This window comes from Chrysochloris asiatica, unplaced genomic scaffold, assembly GCF_000296735.1.
Source record: "Chrysochloris asiatica unplaced genomic scaffold, ChrAsi1.0 scaffold00128, whole genome shotgun sequence".
In the NCBI taxonomy this organism is placed as follows: domain Eukaryota; kingdom Metazoa; phylum Chordata; class Mammalia; order Afrosoricida; family Chrysochloridae; genus Chrysochloris; species Chrysochloris asiatica.
In genome coordinates this window covers 1,816,764-1,832,126 of record NW_006408646.1, presented here as the reverse complement: position 1 = coordinate 1,832,126, position 15,363 = coordinate 1,816,764, and positions in this window count along the sequence as shown.

The following is a 15,363-nucleotide window of genomic DNA, read 5'->3' as shown; positions in this document are numbered from 1 at the left end:
CTCCCCAGGAACCAGAGAGCTGCCCTGGGGCCACCCCTCCCCCGCGGAGGCCTGGAGACTTTCCCTCCTCATTTTCTTTGCCAGCTTGGTAAGTACCCACCCACCCACTCGCCCAGGAGAGTGAAGAGGGGAGGGCAGGGGATGGGTTAACACAGATGGTGATCACTAGGAGGTCATCAGAGGGGGATGGGACGATGGCGAGGGGAGTCTGAACAGGGAAAGTGGGAGTCTGGACAGGGAAAGTGGGCAGCCAGGTAAAGATCAGCGGAAGAGGTCTGTGGTGCGTGATAACTCGGGAGACAGGGGAGGAGGGTCACCAAAGGGAGTCCGGTGAGTGGGTGATGCTGAGGGCTGGGGTATGGGAAGAACACGCGCGGAACAGGACCGAGGAGGGTGACGGGGGTGGGGGGTATCACCTCGTGGGGCGGGGAGAGAACCGAGATGGTGCCAAGGGGAGGAGAAGGGGGTGCAAGGAGAAGGGTGATGCCGGCCCTGGCCGCGCGCACAGCCCAGGCGGCGACTGCCAGCACGTAGCCGGGCCGGGATGCAGGGATGCAAGGCGCCGGCGTCTTGGAGCATCCTCGGCGCTGCGCCGCCGGGTGCGGAGGACGCTGGCCTGCCGCTGAGTGGTCTACCCAGGCCGTTCCCCGAACCGCAGCTTACCTGCGCCTCGGCCGCCCGAGGGCGCGGACGCCCCCTGCCCGCGCTGCGGGAGCCAAGCCTGAGTCTGGGCGCCCGCTGGTGCCGACGCCGCGTTGCGCTCCGCGGGGCGGCGGGAACCACAACTCCCACAATGCCGCGCGCGCTACCGCGGGGAGGGGCAGGGGCCGCCTGAGCTGAGGCTGAGACCCCCCGCACCTGCGCCCCGCACACGGGGTGGTGGGGGTCCTAGGACAGGGACCCGCCGCCCGCGCGGTGGCCGGTGACCCCCACGCACCTGAACTTACTGCACGCCCCATAGCGCTGCTTCCTTCGCTCTGGCGAGTCTCTTCCTCTGTCTCTCTTCCCCTCTGTCTCTGTCTCTCCGTCTCTGAGCGTCTCCTCCGGCATTTCCGCCCTTTAATTCTCTTTCACTTTCTCTTTCTTCCCGCCTTCACTTCCTCCATCCACGGCAGCCCCCCTCCTCCTTTGGTGATTGAGTCAATATTGACTTCTGCAGGCCTTCCTGGGCAGTTAGGAGAAATCTCAAGTCAAACAGGATCCTTAGTTACCTGGGAAACACATTCCATACAAAGGGTTCTTGGGCCACCTGTCTGTGCCTGGCCCTAGGCTCTGTAGCGATGAGCAGTGCGGAAGTGGTCCCTCTCCTCTTGGAGTCATAGTTTAGCTACAACTAACCCACTAAAGCCAAGGAGTACCAGGTGGTGTTAAGTGCCCTCGAATGGGTTCCAACGGACAGCGACCCTGGATAGAGTTTCCAAGGAGCAACTGGTGGGTTTGAACCGCTGACATTTGAGTTAGCAGCACAGTGCTTAACCTACAACTCCACACTAGGACTCCAGGTATAAACGCGTCATTATCTACGTGGGAGAGTGCTGCCAAGAGAAAGACAGGACAGGAAGAGAGTGTAAAGGGGACCTAACCAGGTGGGAGAGGCCCGGGGACATCAACGGATAGTGGCCATAGGGTGTGATGGGACCCAAAGGAAATATGCATGAAGGGGGGCAGGGGAGGGGGGGGGCAGAATTTCCAGCGCAGCGTAGGAAGACCTGCTCAGAATCCACCTATCCTTGTCCCAGAATTCCCCTGCCTCTATCCTAGACTACCTCCCAGAATCTATCTCTACCTTGGCTTAGAATCCCCCTCATTTCTACTCCAGAAATGTCTCAGGCCACCTCTCCAGGGACTCAGAATTCACCTCAACCTGCCCCAGAATCCGCTGTGTCCCTGCCACAGACCCATTTCTACTGTGGATCAATATCCACCTTATTTCTGTTCTAGAATCGGCCTTGTTCCTGTTCCAGAAATCACCTCTACCATGGTCTAGAACCCACTCACCCCTGCCCCAGAATCCCCTTGTCCCTGTCCCAGAATTCATCTCTACTGTGGCTTTTCTGTCTCAGAATTCACCTCATCTCATTTCTGTCTCAGAATTCACCTCTATTGTGGCCTAGAGCTCACTTCATTTCTGCCCCAGAATCCATCTCTGCCATGCTCCAGAATTCACCTGATTCTGTCTCAGAATTCACCTTGTCCCTCTCTGTAATTCTTCTCTAGTGTGGTCCATAATCCACCTGTCTTGGAATACACTTTATTGCTGTCCCAGAATCTACCTGTGGTCCTGGATCCACTCCACCATAGCCCAGAACCCACTCTACTGTATCCTAAACACCATCTCATTCCTGCCTTCTGTCCCATTTTCTCACCTCCAAAGAAGGAAGAGTATTTTCTTTCTCTTTTTTCCTATTGAAACCAAAGCATGCACTGAGAAACCATAAAATGAACTCAGTTTTGCTCCAAGTGTGGATAATCGACACTGACATCAGATTTAGAACCTTTAGATAGGGTGTCTCTCTCATCACCGTCAGCCTATGGGTGGTTGGGTCCAGGGAGACTGAGACGAGGGTGGGAAGACTTTTGTTCTGTTTCACATTCAGAAATTTCCTCAAATGTAGACATCTCCAAAGGTCTAAATAGTCTAGAGTACCACACTGACAGATGATCCAAAGAGAAAGACATTCTGCATTCAATTGTAAGTGTTGGTCCTCTTCCTGGACCACCCTATCTGCTGTTGGTGTTAGGTGCTGTTGAGTTGGTTCCGACTCAGACTCATAGCGATCCTATATAGGGTTTCTGAGGCTTTTTAAATTTTTGCAGGAACAGAAAGCCTCATTTTTCTACTGTGGAGCAACTGACGAGCTCGAACCACAGACCTTCTTGTTCACTGTCGTGTGTATTGTATGGAGCCATTATAAATTATCTATAAATCCTGTAATTATTTTTGACCAGTGCAATTCTATCACACTGCATTTGTAAGTGAGTTTGTTAAGAGTATGCATTTATCCCGTGGCTATATTACCACTTACTCAATTTTGCTAACCCTGTTGGCTACTTCTGCATCTTAATTTGCCGGAAGTCTTGAAAAATGGGAAGGGTTAAGGCTTTCCCCACCTCTGAGAAACCCCTGGGAGGTGAGCTCCCCTGGAAAAGGGTATACAGGCCTACCAAAGGGCACTCATGGGTGAGAATTCCAGCTAAACCATCATTGTTTTGATGGAGGAGCTGAGCTGAAGGCCAAGTGCATCTAAATTGCCTGTCTTCACTTTGACTGTTGCAGCACCCTCTTCTTTTCACTGTCTTCTTTCGGGTAGTCATTCCCGACCCACTCTGGAGCCACAAACCCTATCATTACACCGTCTCCTGAACTTGTGGGAGGCCACCCATCTCCCTCCTGCAGATGGAATCATCTAGGGCCCAGAGAGAAAACACACCTCGCTCAATCAAGGTCATGCAAGTCAATGGGGAATGTAGAAAGCTTGGAGGGAATGCTGAATTGGTGCAGAAAATAAACTGGAATTGCCTAGTCACTTTGGAAAGCAATTTGATAGCATTTGTTAAAATGATAACAACAACTAAAGTATGTATGTGTTAAGAGCCATAAGGGAGACCTGGTTTGAATCCCAATCAACAGGCCTCAGTCAGTCACTACTACTTGTCAGTCCAGGCTTGCATGTTGCTATGATGCTGAACAGGTGTGTCAGAGGAGCGAACAGACGAAGACAGACTAGGAAGAAAAGCCTGGAAAGCTACTACCAAAAAATCAGCCAATGAAAACCCTATGGCTCACAACGATCCAATCTCATCCTGTTTGTATATGGTATCTCCATGACTTGGGGAGCAACTCAACGACAGCTGATATCAATAGAAGCAGTTTATTTACCCTAGAGAAAACTCCAGAGTAGATAAAAGAATAGCTGTATTTTCATGTTATACAATGCCAGTCATGTATTTTAACAACATGGATAGCTCTTTTAAAAAAAATAATGAAGCAAACAACGACAACAACAAAAACCGAACCAGGATTATACTTGTGGTATGGTTTCACCTGTATCAAACACAGAACAGAAAATGTTACTCGATAGTTTATATAAAGAGCTCTGTTAGTGTAGTGGTTATGAGTTGGGCTGCTAACCTGAAGGTCAGCAAGTCAAAACTAACAGCCGTTCCATGGGAGAAAGATGAGACTTTCTGTTCCTGTAAAGATTTACAGCCCTGGAAACTCTATATAGGGATGCTGTGAGTTGGAACCTACTGCATGGCACATCACCACCACCAGCAGCACTATAGTTTATGGGTCTAGACACATATTGAAGGAGCTCTGGTAGCATAGTAGATTTCAAGCTGGACAGTAGTTTGAGTCCACCAGGAGCTCTGTGGGAGAAAGATAAGGCTTTCTGCTCCTGTAAAGATTTACAGTCTTGGAAACCCTTACAGGGTCGCTATGAGTTGGAAGTGACTTGGTGACACACAGCCATCACCCCCATACATATATTGTGGAGTCCTGATGTGACACTATAGGACCAGCACTGGACTCCTAACCACGTGGTTGGCAGTTCAAACCCACCAGCCACTCCTTGGAAAGCCATTACAGGGTTGCCGTGAGTTGAAACTGACCTGACAGCACCTAATAACAACAACATACATATTGGAATCCCTGGTGGTGCAGTGGTTAGGTGCTTGGCTGCTAACTGAGAGGTCGGCGGTTCGAACCTCTCAGCTGCTCCAAGGGAGAACGATGCTTCTGTAAAGATTATAGCCCTGGAAACCCTATGAGGCAGTTCTGTTCTGACCTATAGTGTGGCTATGCGTTGGAACAGACTCAACAACAACATGTTTGGATTTGGTTTCATACATATATTGAAGGAGCGAGCCCAGGTGGTGCAATGGGGAAGCACTTGGCTGTTAACCAAAAGGTTGGCGGTTCAAACCCACCACCCAGTGGCTCACTTCTTATGAGAGAAATAAATGGCAATTTGTTTCTATAATGATTATGGTCTCAGAAATCTTATGGGGGCTATTCTACTGTGTTCTGCAGCGCTGCTAGAAACAGAATTGACAGCATACAGCAAGAACAAAATACATATATAGCTATGGAAGCAGGGGAAATGCACTAGAAGAAGATACTAACACATTATCCTTTTTAAGATGTAAACGATTACAATGCTTGTAAATTTAAAGACTATCCCTCAAAGAAAGCCAACCAAACCCTAAGAGTGGTCATTTCAGGGGAGGCCAATGAAAAATGAGAATGGCGGAAAAAAGGATAGTCCATCATTGTTCTGTAATGTGTTTATTGAACTTGAGTTTACATTTTCAAAAGAGATCCAAATGTTCCTTGAACAAAATGCAACAAGGATAAAAGGGTACCATGGACTACCTCTCTCCATTGTTCCTCAGCTACCTGGTTCCCATTCGTTGAGACAAACACATTTCTCCTGCATCCTTTCAGAAATGCGATACATTTGGAATACAATCATGGGTAAGTACAAAAGTATGGCTACAAAATCATAGAAAGCTGCACTAAACAAAAATATCAAAATGGGAAGCTATTATTCTTTAACATCTCCTCCATCTAGGTCTAGACACTTCTGAAGGCCCTGTTTCCATCTCTCTAACCCTTCCCCAAAGAATTTGATTTTTACACATCAAAACGGCATCCTTGAGAGACTCAAATTGTGTTCTTTTTAATGTTCTTTGTATATTGGAAACAAAAATAAGTCTGAAGGGGCAAGATCAGGGATGGAGGATGGAGAGGGTCAGATATACCAAGGAAATTCTTATACTACCCTCGAATTCTTTGTTACCCTTGAAGAATAAGCAGGTATAGTGTTATGATGGAAAAAACTTCCTCAAGCGTAATTTTCCTGGCCTTTTCCTCACCAATGCAGTTTCAATTTTCTTAAAATTTTATAATAAAACCCTTGATCATCCTGTGTCCTTTGAGAAAAGCTATCAAGATGACCCCTTGGCAATCCCCTCAAACAGTCACCATAACCTGACCCCTCTGCCTTGAATTGAATTGATCCAGTAGATCTCTTTAGAAGGCACAAGTGAGACTAAGACAAGTATGGTACTGAGAGAACTTGTCTACAGCCATCCACTGATCACAGAGATAGGTTTATTTGGAGCATGTTTTGTTTGGAATAAACCCATGTACACAAGAGCTGGAATCCGCATAGCAATATTTTTTGACTTACCCTAATATACTGGGTTAATGTGCTGGACTGCAAGGTTGCTTTGAATTGCAAGGTTGGCGGTTCATGCTCACCAGCTGTTCCTCAGAAATCCTATACAGTGTTGCTATGGGTCAGATTCAACTCAACAGTACTTAGTAACAACAATATACTGAAGTATTTTAACTTTTAAAAAGGGAATATAATTGTATTATTTATTGTTGTTGTTGTTATGTGCAGTGGAGTCGGTTCCGACTCATAGCGACCCTGTACAGGGTTTCAGAGGCTGTAAATCTTTACGGGAGCAGAAAGCCTCATCTTTCTCCCGCAGAGCAGCTGGTAGTTTCGAACGGCTGACCTTGCGGTTCGTAGCCCGATTCATAATCACTACGCTGTAGATTTTTTAAATAAAGGAAAAATTTTAATTACATTATAAAATTATTTTTCAAAAATGAAGAATTACCACAAGAAAATATTTTATAATCACATTAACAAACTTAAGGGAAAGAACTACAACATCATCTCAATAGATACAGAAAAAGCATCAGACAAAAATCTAGCATCCATTCATGATTAAAACTCCATGATTAAAACCACTAGCAAACCAGGGGTAAAAGAAAACTGTTTTTTTTAATTGGAAATAGAAATACAGTATGATCCAGCAAACTCTCTACTTGGTGTATATCCTCATAAAAGAGCAACGACATGAATAGGTATATGCATACTCATATTCATTGCAGCACCATTGACAATAGCAAAAAAATGGAGACAGCTTAAATGCCCATCAACAGAAGAATGGTTAAACAAACTTTGGTATATACCCTTAATGGAATACTCATAATATGGATGAACCTGGAGGACATTATGTTGAATGAAAGTAGTCAACCATAGATGGACAAATATTGTATGAGACCACTGTTGTGGAAAGGTAAGAAAAGGACGTCTAGCAAGATGGCGGACTAGGCTGACATGGCATACAAACACGCTACAACAAAGATATGAAAGAGCAAATGAAACAGGCATAGATGAAAATCCTGCAATCCTGAACTTCAGAGGAAAGGTTAGAGAAGTGGATTGAGTACTTTCTGGTAGGAGAAGCTGAGCAGGGACAGTGATTGGTTGAATGGCTGGCCAGACATGACATGACCATCTTGTGATCAGCTTTGGCAGCAGAAAGTGGCCTGGCAGAGCAGATTCACACAGGTGATGGGAGAGATGTGATTTCTTCATTTTCTCCATCTGGTGACCAGAGGTGTGGCCAGTTCCCACCCTCATCCCCCTCACCCCCCAGCATAGCCCCTGCTCTCTGGGAGTTTAGAATAGCATGGTTGTAAGAATAGCCAGTGTGAGGCAGGGCTGGTAGCACTTCTTTGGTGCCTGGATTCATGTGGGCTTGACTTAGCACCTACAGAACCCACAGAGCCACCAGATCAACATTTAACAAACCACCTTGTCCCAGGCTGCCCATGGTCCTAATAAATACTGAAATCAACTCTATCAAAGGCTTCCGCGAACTACTTCTGGACTGAGTGCCCTGAATATAGTTAACACTGAGGCCAATAGGAACTCCATCTAGGACCAGAAACTCTGCTGTCACATTCCTTCTACACCCGCCTTGTAAGATCCTTGGCTGGTAGGAGTCCTCCAGTGTTTTCTCCTCTCCACGTCCAACAGCTGCACTGGTGATTTTGCTTTTTATTTTTATCCTTTAGTTGTTTACTTGTTTTTGTTTGTTTGTTCTTTCATCTCTTTCTGGTTCCATTCCCTTGAATTTTATCTCTCTCTCTTTTTTTTAATCGTTATCTCCAAATTTTATCTTCCAATCTCTGTTTTTTACTTTTCTCCTTTTCTTCTGTTTCTCATTTTTTTTCCCTCTTGACCTTCCTCTACTGTCTTTCTCTTTTCATCTTTCCACACCCTGTTTTAAAATTTTTTTCCATTTTAGGGAAATACAACACATTGCTAATGGAAGCTTCATCCTGGTCAAAAATGCATGTTTTATGGTGAGTAGTATGGATTGCATCACAATGTAAAGAAAACAAAAATCCTCACCACTGGACAAATAAACAACATTCTGAAAAATGGAGAAAAGATTGAAGTTGTCAAGGACTTCATTCTTGGATCAACTATCAACCATGGAAGCAGCAGTCAAGAAATCAAATGACGTATTATTGTATTAGGCAAATCTGCTGCACAAGACCTTTTTAAAGTGCTGAGGAGCAAAGATGTCAGGTTGAGGACTAAGGTGCGCCTGCCCCAAACCATGGTATTTTCAATAACCTCATATGCACGAGAAAATTGGATAGTGAATAAGAAAGACCGTAGAAGAACTGATGCTTTTGAGTTATGGTGTTGGAGGAGAATATTGAACGTGCCATGGGCTGCCAAAAGAACCAAAAGATCTGTGTTGGAAGAAGTGCAGCCAGAGTGCTCCCTGGAGGCCAGGATGGCCAAACTTTGTCTTCATACTTCAGACATATTGTCAGGAGGGGTCAGTCACTGGAGAAGGATATCATGTTTGATGGTTGGAGGGTCAGAGAAAAAGAGGAAGAGCCCCAGTGAGATGGATTGGCAAAGTGGCAATTTTAGCTCAATTTTCCTGTTCCTCTTTTTCTTTTTAGCTATTTTGTTCTTTTTTTCTGGTTGATGCCTATTTTTATTCCTTTTTTGCCTCCTTTCTTATTTTCTCTTTCATTGTTGGTTGCTTCTTTATTTATTCTGTTGTTGTTTTTTCTTCTTCTTGTGTGTTTGTGTATGTGTGTGTGTATGGGGTTTTCTCCTCTTTCCCACCTGATAGGAGACAGCAACAGTCACAACCATACCCTATGCATCTCCATCCACTGGGGAAGAGCCAATACGAGCTCCTATACCATCTGACTTACAATAGACAGAAGCCAAACCCACCCTAAACTAAGGTGCACAGATGATGAATGGAGAATGGTGCACACATTTCAATTCTCAACTATACATACAGGAGACAGTTGATGAGCACCTAAGAACACATCAACATACAGTCATCAATGCAATACAAATATGACAACACCACAATGCCCCAGAGACAACAGATAATTTTAGTACACACGAAGAAAGAAGAGAGAATGGTTCAAACAAATGATCATAAAGCAGCACCAGAAAACATTTCTGAGGAAGAAAAAGTAATGGAACTACCTGAAAAAGAATTCAAAAGAATGATATTTAAGTACCTTCAAAGAATTGACAGAAAGATCAAGGAAAGCAAGGAGAACACAGTTAAAACTTAGAAGAATTCAGGAAAACACTACAAGAATAAGCAGATTAAATAAATGCAAATTTTGAAACAATGCAAAATCTGCAATTGGAAATGCAGACTATTAATACTAAAATTTCAGAATAGACAATAAGTTGAAAGGACAAAGGAGAAGCTTCGAAGTAATGGAAGTCCAAATTAGTGAGCTTGAAGAGAAATCTCTCAATACTAATATCCTAGATGAACAATCAAAAAAAAGAAAGAAAAATCTGAAGAAAGCCTAAGAGTTATATGGGACACCATGAAGAGGAATAACTCTGGGTTACTAGAATTCCAGGACAGGAAGAAACAATAAAAAGCACAGAGAAAATTGTCAAAGAGTTGTTGGAAGAAAACTTCCCTAACATCTTGAAAGATGAGAAGATAAGCATACAAGAAGCTGAACAAACCTCAAAGAACATAGATCCCAAAAGAAAATCATCGAAAACATATCATAATCAAATCTTTCAGAACCAAAGACAAGGGAAGACTCTTGAGATCAACTTGGAAAAAAATGAAGTTATCTACAAAGGAGAACCAATAAGACTAAACTCTGATTTCTCAGCAGAAACCATGCAGACAAGAAGACAGTGGGATGACATATACAAAACTCTGAAATAAAAAAAAATTTCTCACCATGAATCATATACCCAACAAAGCTGTCCCTAAATATGATGGTGAAATTTGGAGGTTTCCAGATAAATAGAAATGAAAGGAATTTTTAATAACCAGACCAACTTTACAAAAAATACCAACGAGTGTTCTTTGAATTGAAAACCAACAACCGCAGACAACTACCTGAGATTAACATACATGACGGCATCACCCAGAATTCAATCCAGATATAGAAATATTTAAAGTAAGACAAATCTACAAGGCAGAAAATAGGGAATCAGAGAAATATATTTATAATGAAGTCAAGCACAAAGTAAAAAGAAGGAATAGTGTAGATACAGAACTTCCAAGTGATGATGAAGTCAAGTAGATGTCAAGATAAAAACATACTATTTTAAATGGGGAAAAGATTAATAAATTACAGGATAACTTCAACAAATTCATACACCTTCCATCAAAATAAAAAAGGGGAAAATCAGAAAAATTTAGTAAACATTGTTGTTGTTGTTGTTAAGTGCCGTCGAGTCGGTTCCGACTCATAGCGACCCTGTACAGGGTTTCCGAGGGCATAAATCTTTACGGGAGTAGAAAGCCTCATCTTTCTCCCGCGGAGCAGCTGGTAGTTTCGAACCGCTGACCTTAAGGTAAACATTAACATAATAAAAATGTAAAGAAAACTCAACAACAAAATGAACTTAGTACAAATAATTATGTGGAACAAAGAAATCAGCAGCAACACAAAAAACACACACAGCAAAATGACAGCAATTAAATCATACCTTTCAATAATTACACTGAATGTAAATGTGCCAGCCAAGAGACAGAGAGTAGCAGAATTGATAAGAAAACAGGATCTTTCAATATGTTATCTATAAGATTTGCATCTTACACACAAAGACAGAAATAGACTAAAAATCAAAGGATGGAAAAAAAATATATATCAAGCTAATGGCAGTCACAAATGAGTAGGAGTAGCAATATTAATTTCTGCTAAAATAGACTGACTGTAAGGCAAAAACCAGCACAGGAGACAAAAAAAGGCATTATATCATGATTAAGGGGTCAATTGAACAAGAGGACACAATCATAATAAATATCTATGCTCCCGATAAAAGAGCCTCCAAATACATATATGAAACTCTATTAGACCTGAAGAAATAGACAAGAATACAATAGTATTAGTATATTTTAATATACCACTTTTGATGAAGGACAGAGCAACTATAAAGAAACTCAACAAAGACACAAAAGAACTAAACAGCATGATCAACCAACTTGACCTCATAGACTTATACAGAGCACTCAACCCAATAGAAACACAATACACATTTTTTTTCTGTGCACATGGAACATTCTCCAGTATAGACTACGTTAGACCACAAAGCAAACTTCGATGAATTTAAATACATCAAAATACTACAAAGCATCTTATCAGATCACAAGGTATGAAATTAGAAATCAACAATATTAAAATCAAGGGAAAAATCAAATACATGGAAATTGAATAACACCCTGTTTAAAAGCTAGTGTGTAAAACAACAACAACAACAAAAATTCATTGAGTTAAACAAGAATGAAAACACAAATTTCCAAAATCTTTGGGATACAATGTTCAAAGTGCAATTTATAGCAGCAAATACACAAACCTGTAAAGATGAAAAGACCAAAATCAACCTAACATTTCCAACAATTAGAAAAAGAGCAGCAAAGTAAGCTTACTGACATCAAAAGAAAAGAAATATTAAAGGTTAGAGCAGAAATAAATGAAATAGAAAACAGAAAAATAGAAAGAATCAACAAGACAAAAAGTTCATTCTTTGAAAGGATTAATAAAATAGAGAAACCACTGGCAAATCTAGCAAAAGAAAAGATGAAGTTAGAAACAACACAAATAAAAAATGATATAGGTGACATCACAATAGAACCAACAGAATAAGGATAACAACAGAATACTATGAAGAATTATACTTCAACAAATTGGAAAATCTGGAAGAAATGGACAAATTTTTAGAAATGCACAACATACCTAAATTAACAGACTGAAGTAGAAAACTTGAACAAGTCTACAATAAGAGAAGAAATTGATCAAGTCATTTAAAAACTCCCACCTAAAAAAGTCCAAATCCAGTTGGCTTTACTGGTGAATTCTACCAAATATTCAGAGAGAAGTTAACACCAATTGAACCGAAGAATTCCAGGATATAGAATGGGATGGAAAACTCTCGGTTTCATTTTATGAAGCAAACATACCTCTGATACCAAAATCAGGCAAAGACATCACTAAAAAATAAAATTATAGACTGATATCTCTCATGAACAGAGATGCATAAATTCTCCTAGCCAATAGAATCCAATAATACACCAAAAAAGGAAACAAAAAATTTTTGAGTAGCCTCGTCCATAATCAAGGGTCCAGTTGATCAGGCTGTTTTAATCATTTAAATTCAGTGACATAGATTACATGTACAATTTGGCAGCCATCATCACTATCATTTAAAACTTTAAAAATTGTATTTTGTTATTATGGTTGAGAGTATGCACAGCAAAACATACATCAATCCCACTGTTTCTAAATGTGCCATTTAGCAATATTAATTACATTCGTTGAGTTGTTCAATCATTCTCACCCAGTGTTTCTCAGTTGTTTCTTCCTCCAGGACAGAAATTCATTGCTCCCTAAGGTTTACCTACTATTTCTGATGGCTTGAGATATTATGGAATTGAAATCATAAAAAGGCTGTCGATTTTGTGGCACCATAGGATAAGCACTAGACCAAAAGATTGGCTGTTCAAACTCACCAGCCGTTCTTCAGGAACCCTATACAGGATCACTATGGGTCAGAACTGATACGCCGGCACTTAACAACAACAGCCGTGGTGGTACAGTGGGTTATGCATTGGTTTGCTAACCAAAAAGTTGGTGGTTTAAACCCACCAAGCTGCTTCCCTCAAGAATGATGAAGCAGTCTGCCACCATAAAGACTCCCAACCTTGGAAACCCTATGGAGCAGTTCTAGTCTGTCCTGTCGGGTTGGTATGAATTGAAATCAACTCCATGGCAGTGGGTTTATAGCTATTTGGATATATCCAAGGACAATAGTTTGAAATGTTCCCATTTTAAGGTTCCTGGTTGGCCCTCTGGGTTAGACAGAGATGGGTGACAAGTGGATGCTCAGAGTTTCCTAGTCAGTTTTACCCTGAGTGTGCTGTTGTTAAGCACTGTGGAGTTGGTTCTGACTCGTAGTGCCCCTTGTATAGGGTTTCCGAGGAGCGGCTGGTAAGTTTGAACCACTGACCTCTCTGTTGAAGTTGACCTTAGGGTCGAGTGCTTATCCTACAGTGCTAAACCAGGATGCTCTTTACTGCCTTTATATATAGACTTTCTGTATTTGGGAAGAAAATATTCCAGAACAAAACTACACTTGTAAACCTTTGCTATTGTTAGGTTCCCCCTAGGCAATGCCCAGTGACATCGTGTGTAAGAGAATGGAACGTTCCCAGTCCTGTGCCGTCTCCTGATCCAGTATTTCCGCCATTGTGTCGCTCTGTCTCACTCTCCTTTACCAAACACAATGTCCTTTTCTAGAGGCTAATGTTGCCTGATTATGTGTCCAAAGTCAACAAGCTGAAGTCTTGCTTCTCAGACTCATTTGGGGTGTATATTCCTTTTGAGACTAATTTGTTTGTTCTTCTGGTACTTCTTAAATAAAAGCTGGGAAGCTTTGCTTTGGGAAACACCAGGTTAAACCTGCATCATAACTTCTAGGAATATGCTTGCACATCCTCCAAATGGATGATCCCATGGATCCCAAGACTTCTTCCTGTCCAGATAGCAGGGCTACACTCGCATGTTATAAAATCCCAAATGTCTTCCAAGAACAAGGCTAAATCACCTTGAGTGGATCCAATGAAGTGCTGCTAGCATTGATTTAGTGTTCAAGCTTCCTGCTTACGGCGCAAATAGGCAGAGGCAGACAGGTGCTAGCTACTGGTAAAGCCTGCGGAGAGAGAGTTTGCCTATGCTGGGAAAAAGAAATTAGAATTTCTTCCCGAAGCCATCACCTATTTCTGTCACTGCCTTTCTCTGGGTCACTCTGTGTGACCTTTCTTTGGACCTCTTCAGTTAGTCCACAAACGGTTAAGCGCTCAACTGCCAACTGAAAGGTTAGTGGTTCAAATCTACCCAGAAGTACCTCAGAAGGACGGCCTATCTACTTTTGAAAAATCACAGCCCTTAAAAGCCCTGCGAAGTGACAAACCTTAAAAACAAAACCCCCAAAGTATAGACAAATCTGACTTCAGACCTAAATCAAGTACTGCATTTTGGATGAAATGAAGATTTTCACTTCTGCTTTTCTAAAGAAACCATTTAAGGAGCTCTAGAATGGTGTGGCTCTGTGGATTAATGTGCCAGACTGCAAAGTCATTTGAACTGCAAGATTGGTAGTTCAAGCTTACCAGCTGCTCCTTGGAAACCCTATATAGGGTTGCTATGGGTCAGAACCGACTCGACGGCACTTTAACAACAACAAGTAGTGTGGTGGTGTGGTGCTGTAGGATAAACACTGGACTGTTAACCTCAAGGTCAGTGGTTCAAGTCCACCAGCCATTCCTTGGAAACCATATATGGGGTCTCTGTGAGTTGGAACCAAGTTGATGGCACTTAACAAAAATAGTAGCATAGCTGGTTAAGAGTTGGCCTGCTAATCACAAGTTCGGTAGTTCAGATCTACCAGCTGCTCCGTGGGAAAAAGACGGAAATTTCCGCCACTGTAAAGATTTACAGCCTTGGTTGTTATGAGTCAAACTCACTCCTCAGCACATACTCACTACCGCCAAAGAAACCATTTATTCTTTTTGTCAAAGTTGTACTGCTTGAAAACAAAGAAGGCAAAGGTCAAGATCTCTAGCCTGGATAAAAAATTATTTGGTGCCTGTTAAGGATGTTTATACAGCTGGCTCTGGAGTGGACACTTTGGTCAGCAGGATGAGAGGAGTTGGAACTAACAATGGTAAAAAAAGCTAAGTAACTTTGTGGCTAAGATAGATGTATATCAAATCTTAGTTCACATTCTTACTCTCAAAATTTCACTCCTTAGTATTTTTCACTGATTACCCTTTGTAAATTTGCAACTAATACACCTATGGAAGCAGTCGCTCAAAAGAGGGAACAAGTCCTTACAGCAAGAATCATTCCCACCCCCTCCACACGCAGAGTAGACAGGGATGGGCAACTTGGACATTGGCTACCCAAAATGGGGGAGGGGCAGGGCTACAAAGGCAAGAAGTGACTGGCTTACAAGCTTTCAA